Genomic DNA, 11852 nt, shown 5'->3' with positions numbered 1-11852 from the left:
TGTTGGAGTGTACACCTGGCTATCAGTACATAATGTCTGAGTGTTGGAGTGTACCCCTGGCTATCTGTAATAATGTCTGAGTGTTGGAGTGTACCCCTGGCTATCTGTAATAATGTCTGAGTGTTGGAGTGTGACCCTGGCTATCTGTAATGATGTCTGAGTGTTGGAGTGTACCCCTGGCTATCTGTAATAATGTCTGAGTGTTGGAGTGTACCCCTGGCTATCTGTAATAATGTCTGAGTGTTGGAGTGTACCCCTGGCTATCTGTAAATAATGGCTGAGTGTTGGAGTGTACCCCTGGCTATCAGTACATAATGTCTGAGTGTTGGAGTGTACCCCTGGCTATCAGTACATAATGTCTGAGTGTTGGAGTGTACCCCTGGCTATCTGTAAATGATGTCTGAGTGTTGGAGTGTACCCCTGGCTATCTGTAATGATGTCTGAGTGTTGGAGTGTACCCCTGGCTATCTGTAATGATGTCTGAGTGTTGGAGTGTACCCCTGGCTATCAGTACATAATGTCTGAGTGTTGGAGTGTACCCCTGGCTATCTGTAATAATGTCTGAGTGTTGGAGTGTACCCCTGGCTATCTGTAATACTGTCTGAGTGTTGGAGTGTGACCCTGGCTATCTGTAATAATGTCTGAGTGTTGGAGTGTGCCCCTGGCTATCTGTACATAATGTCTGAGTGTTTTGCACTGCAGTATCCTTTTTACACAAACCTTGAAAAAACAAAGAATGTAATGGATGTTTTCTCATTATCCAATAAAACACTGATCTTTCACTGATGAAATACTTCAAAAGGCAGCCACACTAATGTTGCTGAAGTGAAGAACAGTGACATTTGTGTTGTCTTCACAGCTGAAAACCAATTGAAGTGACTTGCCTTAACACCGAACATCCCAAAGTCAATTGCCGACACTTGCAAAGTTTGCCTTTCCAATTCACGCCTCTCCTCCACAGAGGAAGAGGCGAAGCGAGAGGATTTACTCCTCCCAAAATCTGGCCGCGTGAGATAAGCCCTTTTTATGGAGATCTATGAGAGTGTCAACATACGTTTTACTTTTTTATTTTTTAAGATATATTTAACTAGGTAAATCAGTTAAAAACATTCTTATTTTATAATAACGGCTAATTTGATCGAATATACGTTTCGTAATGTTTCAGCTGTTACAAATGTAAATGTAAAAAGTGGATTCATGTGTCATTCCGGTAACTGAGAAAAAACTACTTCGTTTTGCCTGTTGTTCACACGCGTATTGTGACTCGAAATGGCCCTCTCATTGGCTCGAAATGTTCCACCTGACTTGGCTTCTCTCATTGAGAACATGCATTTCCATTGTTAGTTCGGTTCCTCGGCTATCTTGCCAATATAATATATCATCTTTGTCTCCTCTCATCTCTGGAAGCAAAAAGAACCAGCGAGTCACGTGGAAAACTGCAGTGGGTCATATGACCGAAGTGAACGTACAAGAGTGCAGAGGACACTACACAAACCAGTCCAGCAGGTGAAATATAGCATACCTTTTTCTACTTGGGCCGATACTTAGGCTTTGCTCTTGGGCACTCGCTAGTTATCGTAGACTCAAATTTCTGCGTAGCTCTGTAAACAGAAGCGTGGTGTGACGCGATGAAGGTGAGCGGTGAGTTGTGGTGTGTGTTCCTGCTCTGGGTGGAGGGTTCCCGGGCTGATACCCCGGCCAACTGCACCTATGAAGATCTGTTGGGTTCCTGTGTTCCAGGTATCGAAGGGTGGGCAAGACAAGGGCATCAACTGTTCTCTGATGGGTAAGAGATGGAGGGACACTCGCAGCGCGCTGCCCTGTTCCTAGAAATAGGGAAGAATTTAACATTTTTAATCTGGCTGTTAATTTGACTCGGTATCCGGTAGCCTAATATTGCGTTTGTTTGTAGCCTATTGACTGTGCCTTTTTGTTACAATATCATTGATACAATGTTTGTTACAATTTTCTCCTCTGCCCAATGTTACGTTGTCTAGCCCCTGTTAGCGATACAGAAGAGCCCCAAAGTTTAATTGATAAGTAATTACCAAAACGTTTGTATTGTAATGACCTGACTAGATCATAAATGAACAATTGTCCAGACAGAGGCTTGAGTTTGCGAATTGACGGTTTATTAAACCAACTTTACACAGGCTACTGTTTGGGCCGTAGCACACGCCAAATAAATGACAGATAACCCACAAGCCAACCGTGACCTTCTCTTGTGAAGCCCAGACGTAAGAGAGAGAACAAAGGCGAAACCTGGTCTTAACTTCCAATGCTCCATCCCCCTGCCCAACCCCCCTCCACGCCACTCCGCCAACCGCCAGGATGCCCGGCATCAGAACATTCCCGGCATTCCCGTGATTGGCAGATAGCAGGTTGATTGACATGTCGGACCCCGCGAACACTGGGTACTGGTCAGTACAACACAACCACCTACTAGCCTAACACATAACACACAGCTGTCTGTGCGGGTCGCTACACAGCCCCCCCACCACAAAGTCCCTCGTCCCCGAGGGAACAAACAAAGTCTCTGAAGCGACCCGGAGGTCTCCTTTGCCTGCGTGGCCGTGATGGTCGCAGAGTGCCCCTCTGGGAACCAGGGGGTGAAGGCAGGGATATGGGGGACAAGGAAGCGGGAACGGGTAATACAGTCTGTGGCTCTGGGGAACCACGCGGTGACACAGAGGGGGGAGACAGGGGGAGTGGGCTGTCTGGAGCCTTGTCTGCGGCACCTGGGGGTGGGTGCCTGGAGAATGTCATTGCCAGAGAGGGGAATTGTGGGGGTTCCTGGGGTTTGGGGAGAAGACGCCCCTCTGTATGGGGCTAACCTGTCCCGGTGCAGTGCCACCTTTCTCCCCCTGGGAGGAAGCTGCACCCGGTAAACAACCTCCCCCACCCTCTCCAGGACACTGCAGGGTCCCACCCAGTGACTGTCCAACTTAGGGCATCTGCCTTTTTTCCTTACGGGGCTGTAGACCCAGACCAGCTCCCCAGCCACAAAGTGCCTTCCCCGGGTGTGCACGTCATAGTTCCTCTTCTGCCTCACACCTGCATTCACCAGCTGCTCTCTGGCGAAGGTGTGGGCTGTCTCCAGGCGGTCCTGGAGTCTCCGGGCATACTCCGGCCCCGGGGGAACATGAGGGCTATCCAGGGGCCGACCAAACGCCATCTCCGCAGGGGTGCGGATCTCTCTCCCCAGCATGAGGAGGGCAGGCGTGCAGGAGGTGGAGTCTTGGACAGCGGAGCGGCATGCCATGAGGACCATAGGCAGGTGCTTGTCCCAGTCACGCTGGTGTTTGGCAGAGACGATGGCCAGCTGCTGTCCAAGCGTTTTGTTGAAGCGCTCCACAAGGCCATCACTTTGAGGATGGAGAGGAGTAGTGCGGGTCTTGTGCATACCCAGCCTCTCACACATGGTGGCGAACACACGGGACTCAAAGTTTCTGCCTTGGTCGCTGTGGATGGACTCTGCAGCTCCAAACCTGCTGAACATCCCCGCTGTCAGGGCGTCGACGATAGTCTCTGCCTCCTGGTCAGGCAGAGCATAGGCCTCGGGCCATTTTGTGAAATAGTCCATGGCCGTGAGCACCCAGCGGTTTCCACTGTCTGTGGTGGGGAACGGCCCAACTACATCCACTCCCACCCTCTCCATGGGAGCCCCCACTGGGAACTGTTGGAGCTGAGCATGAGAGCGGCCTGGGGGGCCCTTTCTCGCTGTGCAGTTGTCACAGCGGCGACAAAAGTCCTCCACATCCCTCTTGTGCTGCCCCCAGTAGAAGCCCTGACGGAGACGGCGCAGTGTTTTTGTGACCCCAAAGTGTCCAGTCCCCACCCCCCCATGAGTACTCTGAAGCACAGCCTCCCGCAATGCTTTTGGGACCACCACCTGCCACCTCTCCTCTCCCGTAGCTGACTCCTTCCATGCCTGCTGTAGCACGCCATCAGCCAGCCGCAGTCTCTCAAACTTTGACCACAACCCTTTGGTCGCGAGTGAGAGCGCTGTCACCTCTTCCCATGGTGGCCTCACCTGCGCCTCTACCCACTGTAGCACTGGCTGTAGGTCTGAGTCCCGTCCCTGCTGCTGCCCCCATTCAGCCACGTCGACAGTCTGCAGCTCACAGCAGACAGGTCCGCTCGCCCGACACACTGTGGCACAGACCCCCTCCTCTGCACACAGCTCTCTCTCCCGTCCCTCTCTCCGTTCACAGTGGCGGCAGCCGTCTGCAGTACAGGGCCGACGGGACATGGCGTCGGCGTTGGAGTGGCGTGCCCCTGCCCTGTGCACCACCGTGAAGTCATACGGCTGAAGCTCCTCCAACCAGCGTGCCACCTGCCCCTCTGGCTCTCTGAAAGACATGAGCCACTGGAGAGCAGAGTGGTCAGTCCTTACAGTAAAGGGCAGACCACCCAGGTAGTACTTGAAGTGTTTGACGGAAGCCACAACAGCCAAGAGCTCCCGCCGGGTGACACAGTAGCGGCGCTCATGTTTGTCAAATGTTTTGCTGAAGTACGCCACCACTCTCTCCCCCTCTGGCCCCACCTGGGCCAGCACCCCACCCATGCCCACATTGCTCGCGTCTGTGTCCAGGATAAAGGGCAAGGTGAGGTCAGGGGGGGCGAGCACGGGGGCCTCGATCAGTGCACGTTTGAGGGTGTTGAACGCCTCCTCACACTCCACTGTCCAAGTGAAAGCCTTGTCCTTCGGCAGCAGGCGGTTCAGTGGAGCAGCAACGCTTGAGAAGCCCCATACAAACCTCCTGTAGTACGAGGCCAGGCCCAGGAAGCTCTTCAGCTGACGCTGGTCGGTGGGGGTGGGCCAGTCTCTGACAGCCCCTACCTTGTCCTCCATGGTGCTGATCCCCTCCTTCCCCACTCGGTGGCCCAAGAAGGACACCTCTCTCCTCATGAAGTGGCACTTCTCGGGGTGGAGCTTCAGACCTGCGGCAGCCACCCTCTCCAGCACACGCCGTAGCGCCCCCAGGGCTGACTGGAAGGAGCTGCCATGGGCCAGGATGTCATCGAGGTATACCAGACACTGCTGTCGGGGGATGCCATCCAGCACCCTGTCCATCAAACACTCAAAAGTAGCTGGAGCGTTGCACAGGCCAAAGCACAGGACCTTGAACTGCCAGTGTCCTCTGTTAGTGGAGAACGCAGTTTTGGCTCTGGCCTCTGGGGAGAGGGGCACCTGCCAGTAGCCACTGCGGAGGTCTAGTGAGGAGAACCAGGAGGACCCCCTAACCAGGTCCAGCGACTCATCGATACGTGGTATGGGGTATGAGTCCTTCCTGGTTACCTCATTCAGCCGCCTGTAGTTCGCACAGAACCTCAGCTTGCCCCCCTTCTTCGGAACCATGACGACTGGCGCCGCCCAGGGGCTGTCTGAGGGCTCAATGAAGTCTGCCCGCTGCATCTCCAACACAGCCTTGTCTGCCGCCTCCTGGCGTGCCAGCGGGATACGGCGGGGACGCATCTTGATGGGTCGAGCATCACCTGTGTCGATCTCATGCTGCACCAGATGAGTCTGACCCACCTCTTCCTCACTCAGCGCAAAGCTGTCTCTGAATTCAAACAGCAACTTCCACAACCGTTCCTGCTGCTCGGGGTCAAGACCAACACAGTTCCTCCCCCATATCTCCCTCACTGCAGACAGTGTCCTCTCCTCTCCCATCTGGGGTAGCTGGGCTGGGGGGGCGCGGCCCGGGCTCACAGAGGGCTGTGTCATGGAGGTAGCTGGGGGAATGTAACACACCGCTGTAGGTGACAGGGGGGCTGGGGAAAAGTCACACACAGCTGTGGGGGAGGGGGGGCAGCCATGAGTCTCTGCTGCTTTAACTGTTGGAGTAAAGGGTTTGTTGGGTTGAGTGAATGTGACATTAGGGGGGGCCATGGTGACTTCCGGCCCTCCCTGGAAGCTCAGTGTGCCCCTATTTAGGTCTAACTGGCAGCCTGTGCTCCTAAGAAAGTCCAAACCCAGGATACAAGGGTCCTGCACAGCCGCCACCCACACAGGATGACGCACAGTCCTGCCCCCTACTGTCAGTCATTATTCCCTTCCCTTTCATGGGTGCCAGCTCACCTGTGACTGTGCGGAGCTGCACAGTTGTAGGCTCACACTGAGTCCAACCTGGCACAATATCTGGCCTCACCAGGGTTACTGTGGACCCAGTGTCCACCAGGGCGGAGCAGGGCACCCCCTCCACAGTGACAGGGACATGACAAAAGTCCCCAACACAGGTCCGGCCCACCACAACAACAGGCGCCATCCGCTTGCCCTCGTCTGCTTCTGGGGGAAGTGGAGTCTTGCTTCCCCGTCTGTGCCGGTGGGCTCCTCCTGAAGAAGATGGTGGTTGGGATAGAAAGCCAGGGGTCCGCACTACCCGGTCTATGCGGACCCCGAGCCGTTTCCCTGAGCTCTGGGGGACATGGGGCAATATCGGCGCAGATGGCCTGGCTGGCCACAACCCCAGCAGACCCTGGGACCAGGGTGTGTGTTTCGTGCTGCCTGTAGCGACACAGCACGAATGAGTTCTGTCATTTCAGCCACCCATGCAGGCTTTTCCGGCTCCGGGCTGCTCTGCCCCCCAGCTCGCACAGAGGGTCTGTCTCCCTGCACCCCCACCAAAGCCCCAGCTGAAGCCCCAGCCCACACCAGCTCCCTCTCCAAAGCCATCTCCAAGGCTATCTGCAATGACTCAGGATGAGCCAGCTGGGTCTGTATGCGCAGCTCCGTAGGAGAGAGCGCCTGTATGAACTGGTCCCGTGCTAGCTCGCTCTGCACGGAGGAGGGCATGTGAGCATATGCCCGCCGAGAGAGGCTCTCAATGTCATTAGCTAGCACCCGTAGAGGCTCTCCAGGCTGCCTGCGTCTATTACTCAGTTCGGAGCGCAGTAGCCCGGGCTGTACACACTGTCCATAGCGCCTCCTCAGTGCTCCCACTAAAGCACCATAATCATGTCTGTCCTCGGGGCTAATCAATATCAAACAGGCCAGAGCTTCATCCGTGAGGCATAAAGCCAACTGCAGTGCCCTTTCTTCATCCGACCACCCCCTAAAATGAGCTAACAGTTCAAACTGAGCATGAAAAGCTTCCCAATCCGTTCCGGAATACTTCGGGGTCTTAACAGATACGGACGCAGCCGGGAACTGGGCGCCGCCATGTTTGTTTACATCCTGAGCCCCAGATTCCTCGTCCCGCCGCGTCGACGTCACCACTTCGGTCCGCCCACCAGAATCCGCGCGAAACACAGTCGACGAAGCACTCATGCCCGCTTCAGCCGCCATCACTCTAACGTCCTCCCTCAAGCGGCCTCTGCGCTCCGACGCCCTGGCGATCTCCTCAGCCAGAACCTCCGACGTCCATGCACACGCACCTCCTTGGCCATAATCGTCCCCTACCTCCACCTTCACTTTCGGATTCCCTCGAAGCATTTTCAACCCCCGTTCTCACCTACGGTAGCTAGCCACATAAGTCAGCTAGCTAGCTGGCTAACTTTTTAACTTTTTTACTTCTGACACCAACGTAATGACCTGACTAGATCATAAATGAACAATTGTCCAGACAGAGGCTTGAGTTTGCGAATTGACGGTTTATTAAACCAACTTTACACAGGCTACTGTTTGGGCCGTAGCACACGCCAAATAAATGACAGATAACCCACAAGCCAACCGTGACCTTCTCTTGTGAAGCCCAGACGTAAGAGAGAGAACAAAGGCGAAACCTGGTCTTAACTTCCAATGCTCCATCCCCCTGCCCAACCCCCCTCCACGCCACTCCGCCAACCGCCAGGATGCCCGGCATCAGAACATTCCCGGCATTCCCGTGATTGGCAGATAGCAGGTTGATTGACATGTCGGACCCCGCGAACACTGGGTACTGGTCAGTACAACACAACCACCTACTAGCCTAACACATAACACACAGCTGTCTGTGCGGGTCGCTACAGTATGTTGGGTTTAAAGACAGCGTTGATAAGTCGATAACGGTGCACCTGGAGAAGTTGTCTGGCGGTGGACGACCTGGGAAACACGGGCTTTTTTACCCTTATCTACAATCAGGGCTTCGAGGTGGTCCTCAACGACTACAAGTGGTTTGGCTTCTTCAAGGTAGGTTTAAACTCTCGGTTATGCTGATGCAAGTGTTTCATTCAGGGCTACAGTTTAGCTTATACTGGTAACAATACTACGATCTGTTGGTCTGGAAGCTTTTTGGCAGACATGGAAATGCACTTGCCTTGTGCGCTAAGTTTCAGGCTCATCAGATGCATGGCTGGTAACCTTGTAATTGTAGTGTTCAAGGTGTAAAAGCCAGCTTTCTTCTCAATTACTACATTATTGATACATTCAGGCTTGTGATTCAAAGTTGCTTTCAGGGCTGTAATTACAGCCTATTTCATTCAGGGTAATCTTTTGTTTTGCATTCAGTCCTTGTTTCTTTTTCACATGACTCCCTGTTATTGGATCAGGGGAGTGTTCTTTCTCCTACATGGTAGAGCTGACTTGCAGTCATCAATTCTGCTTCCTTATTGCAACTGTCTGGACTTGTTTTGGGACAGTGACATACTGTCCCACTACATGCTTTCCTCTAAAAGCCCATTCTTTGTTTGTGGCTTTATGAGCAAGTACATGTCTGCTCACTCTTATTGGAAGCCTTTATCAGGGTAATGGCCACATTTGCATAAAACATTTGACTTGTTGCACTTTTGCTTTTAAAGATGAGGGTGACTTATTTTTTAATATCTTCAACTCGGGCCATAAAGATGACATTCAATATCTTATGTGATGTCATTCGTCTCCACACAAATGTGTGCACACGCAGTGACAGTTTCTCCTCTGTTCCAGTACTCTGAGAAGGACTCTGAGGTGACCAGCTACTGGGACCAGACTCTGCCAGGCTGGGTCCATGATTCTCTGGGGAACAACTGGGCCTGCTTCACTGCCAAGAGGGTAGTCCCAGTACCCCCTCACTCTGTGCGCACACACCTCTACTCCCACAATGACCTCCTGTGAGTATTCTCATGGGTTTTGAGACACTGTGACTAAGAATAATAATGGTGCCCAATAATCCCCTCTACAATTTCACATTGAAGTTCTATAGTTGGCTAGAAGGCAACTTTTCATCCATGGTGCCATTTTTACTGTTGCTCATATTGAAAAGCAAGCGACCTGCTTGGACTTTATGCTTTCTATTTACATTGGCTGTGGCAATGCTCATGTTTGTCTCACCTAAGTGTGAGTTGGTGTTCTAGTCTGAGAATTGCAGTTCTCTCCCTCGAGCTGCTCTAGTGGTCCTGCATTTGTCCATTTCCTCAAGCTGTGTAGATGTTTACCCCCCCCCCCCCCCCGCTCTCTTCTCCCCCAGGCTGCTCCAGAGGTCCTACAAACACAACCTGGACTTCATTAACTCCATCAATGCGGCCCAGAGCTCCTGGAAAGCCACAGCCTACAGTGAACATGAGACCTACACTCTGCAGCAGCTAAAGCACAGGGCTGGGGGACCAGCCTCACACATCCCCAGGTACAGTCACTCACTTGTGAAACTGATATGTTGACACATGAATTCAATAGTTATGAGTCATTTTGGGGAACTTCAGACTACAGCTCCAAGGAAGAAGCAGGGGTAAATGAGCCATTCAGATGTGAGATGTGACTTCTGAAAGAATAGTCATGACTGAGTCTTAGGATAGGGGGTGGAAGACTAGTGCACACTTCAGGAAGGTAGGGAATAAGATCACATCAGTTGTGACCGGTCGGTATGAAACAGGACTTTACAACAGAGGTACTAGCTAAAGGTGTCCAATAAACTCATTTTGGAGTAATTGTAAAAAGTAAATCTATGGTGGCCCTGGTCTCTATACTCCTCCCCAGACGTGTTGGCCCTGCCTCTGTAACAGCAATGCTAGTCAAGATGGCGGCCGGCCTCCCTGAGCGCTGGGACTGGAGAGACGTCAACGGTGTCAACTACCTCAGTCCTGTCCGCAACCAGGGTAACACACCGGGTCAAATACCTACTCTTCTATCATGCCTCTCGGCAGTGTTTCCTCTCCCAACCCCTGTATCATGTTCAGCCGATCTGCTGCTCTACAGATCATGCAGTACCATTGTCACACCAGTTTTTTTTTCTTTCTGGTTAAACAATGTGGACTGCTAAATCAAAGGCCACATAGTCCCTCTGGATTATAATGTTCCTGTCTCAACCCCGCAGACAGTGTGCTCGTATGTCTACAGATCAAGCATAGTGAGTGGTTGGATGGCTGGCTGAGGGGAGGGGCGGGGGGGCACTACAGGGCTGGGATTTAGGAGCGCTGTTGAAAGGTTAACAGAGGCCTACTGCTGTGTGTGTGGTTGCTGCCTGGGGCTAAAATAGGTTGACTATGATTCACTGACTGCTTGACTGGGGGTCTGGTTTTTACAGTGGTGATTATAGCAGAGAAGTGTTAGATTGGTTGTGACAGTGCAGGGTTTGACTTCTACTCTGTCGGCTCCAGCTTCGTGTGGTAGCTGCTATTCTTTTTCCTCGATGGGAATGTTGGAAGCTCGTGTCAGGATTTAAACAAACAACACTGAGACGCCCATCTTCAGTCCACAGTAAGTTGTCTCCTGCTCCCAGTACTCACAAGGTAACACCTGCACACATACATGCTGCATAATTGTGTTTTAATGATGTGAGTATTTCTCCTCTCTAACCCTCACTGCTCTCCCTCTCAGGTTGTGACGGTGGTTTCCCCTACCTCATTGGAAAGTACGTCCAGGACTTTGGGGTCGTGGACGAGTCGTGTTAGCCGTACGTTGGGAAGGATTCCCCTTGTGACGTTCCCAATGGCTGTCTCCGCCACTACGCCTCGGACTACAGCTACGTGGGAGGGTTCTACGGAGGTTGCAGTGAGTCTGCCATGATGCTGGAACTGGTCAAGCATGGCCCCATAGGGGTGGCCTTCGAGGTGAGACACACACACACACGTTGGCTAGTTTGTGTATTGGCTAGCTCTGAGTAATGGCCAGTATGTTTGTCAAGTCAATATGGCCAGGTGTGTTTCTCACACTGTTTTCCTCCAGGTGTATCCTGACATCATGCACTAAGGAGGGTATCTACCATCACACGGGCCTCCATGACTCCAACAACCCGTTTGAGCTGACCAACCACGCGGTGCTGCTGGTGGGCTACGGCCACTGTCACATGACTGGTCAGAAGTTCTGGGTGGTGAAGAACAGCTGGGGGACAGTGTGGGGCGAGGGGGGCTTCTTCAGGATCCGACGGGGATCTGACGAGTGTGCCATCGAGAGCATCGCCGTGGCAGCCAAGCCCATCCCCAAACTTTAGAGGAGGTTGTCAAATTTTTGTTTTCCCAATTGGAGGCTAGCCTGATACTTTGGCCCCAAGTCTGAAATGGTTTTTGTTTTGAAGTTTACTTTTTGTGTAGCTGATAGAAGCTCAATCAAATGGCTGGAACATTGATATAAATAATCAGTAACTGAAGCTTTTCAACTTGCTTGCTAGACTCGGCTCCTTGCCAACCAAAGATGCGTTCTTGGGAATGATGCCTAAAGGGAACTTGCTTTAATTCACAATGTAACTGGAATTTGTAGTTAGAGTTTTGTAGTTCGGTTTTTGATAGGTCAGAGGACCTCAGTTATTTATCTCAGGGGGATTGCTGTCTCATCAGTGTAGAAAGGGACACAATGTCAGTGCCTTGATGTTTCTCTCCTTTCAGAAGTGGTTGTGTTTCATTAGACATATGCTGTAGTTTTCCAATAAGTTCACATGATGCAAAGATTTGCACAGGTTTTCTGTTTTGAAATAAAAATAATAAAGTTGATTTTTACAATTATTAGTGGTGTGTACCCT

General features: G+C 52.0%; 1 pseudogene; it reads left to right on the top strand.

Moving 5' to 3' along the window:
* The first annotated feature begins 1471 nt into the window (after window positions 1-1471).
* LOC120018063 lies at window positions 1472-11835 on the top strand (annotated as a pseudogene).
* Window positions 11836-11852: the final 17 nt, after the last annotated feature.

Source organism: Salvelinus namaycush, chromosome 23, assembly GCF_016432855.1.
Source record: "Salvelinus namaycush isolate Seneca chromosome 23, SaNama_1.0, whole genome shotgun sequence".
Taxonomy (NCBI): Eukaryota; Metazoa; Chordata; class Actinopteri; order Salmoniformes; family Salmonidae; genus Salvelinus; species Salvelinus namaycush.
This window is presented reverse-complemented; position numbering and strand designations above follow the sequence as displayed.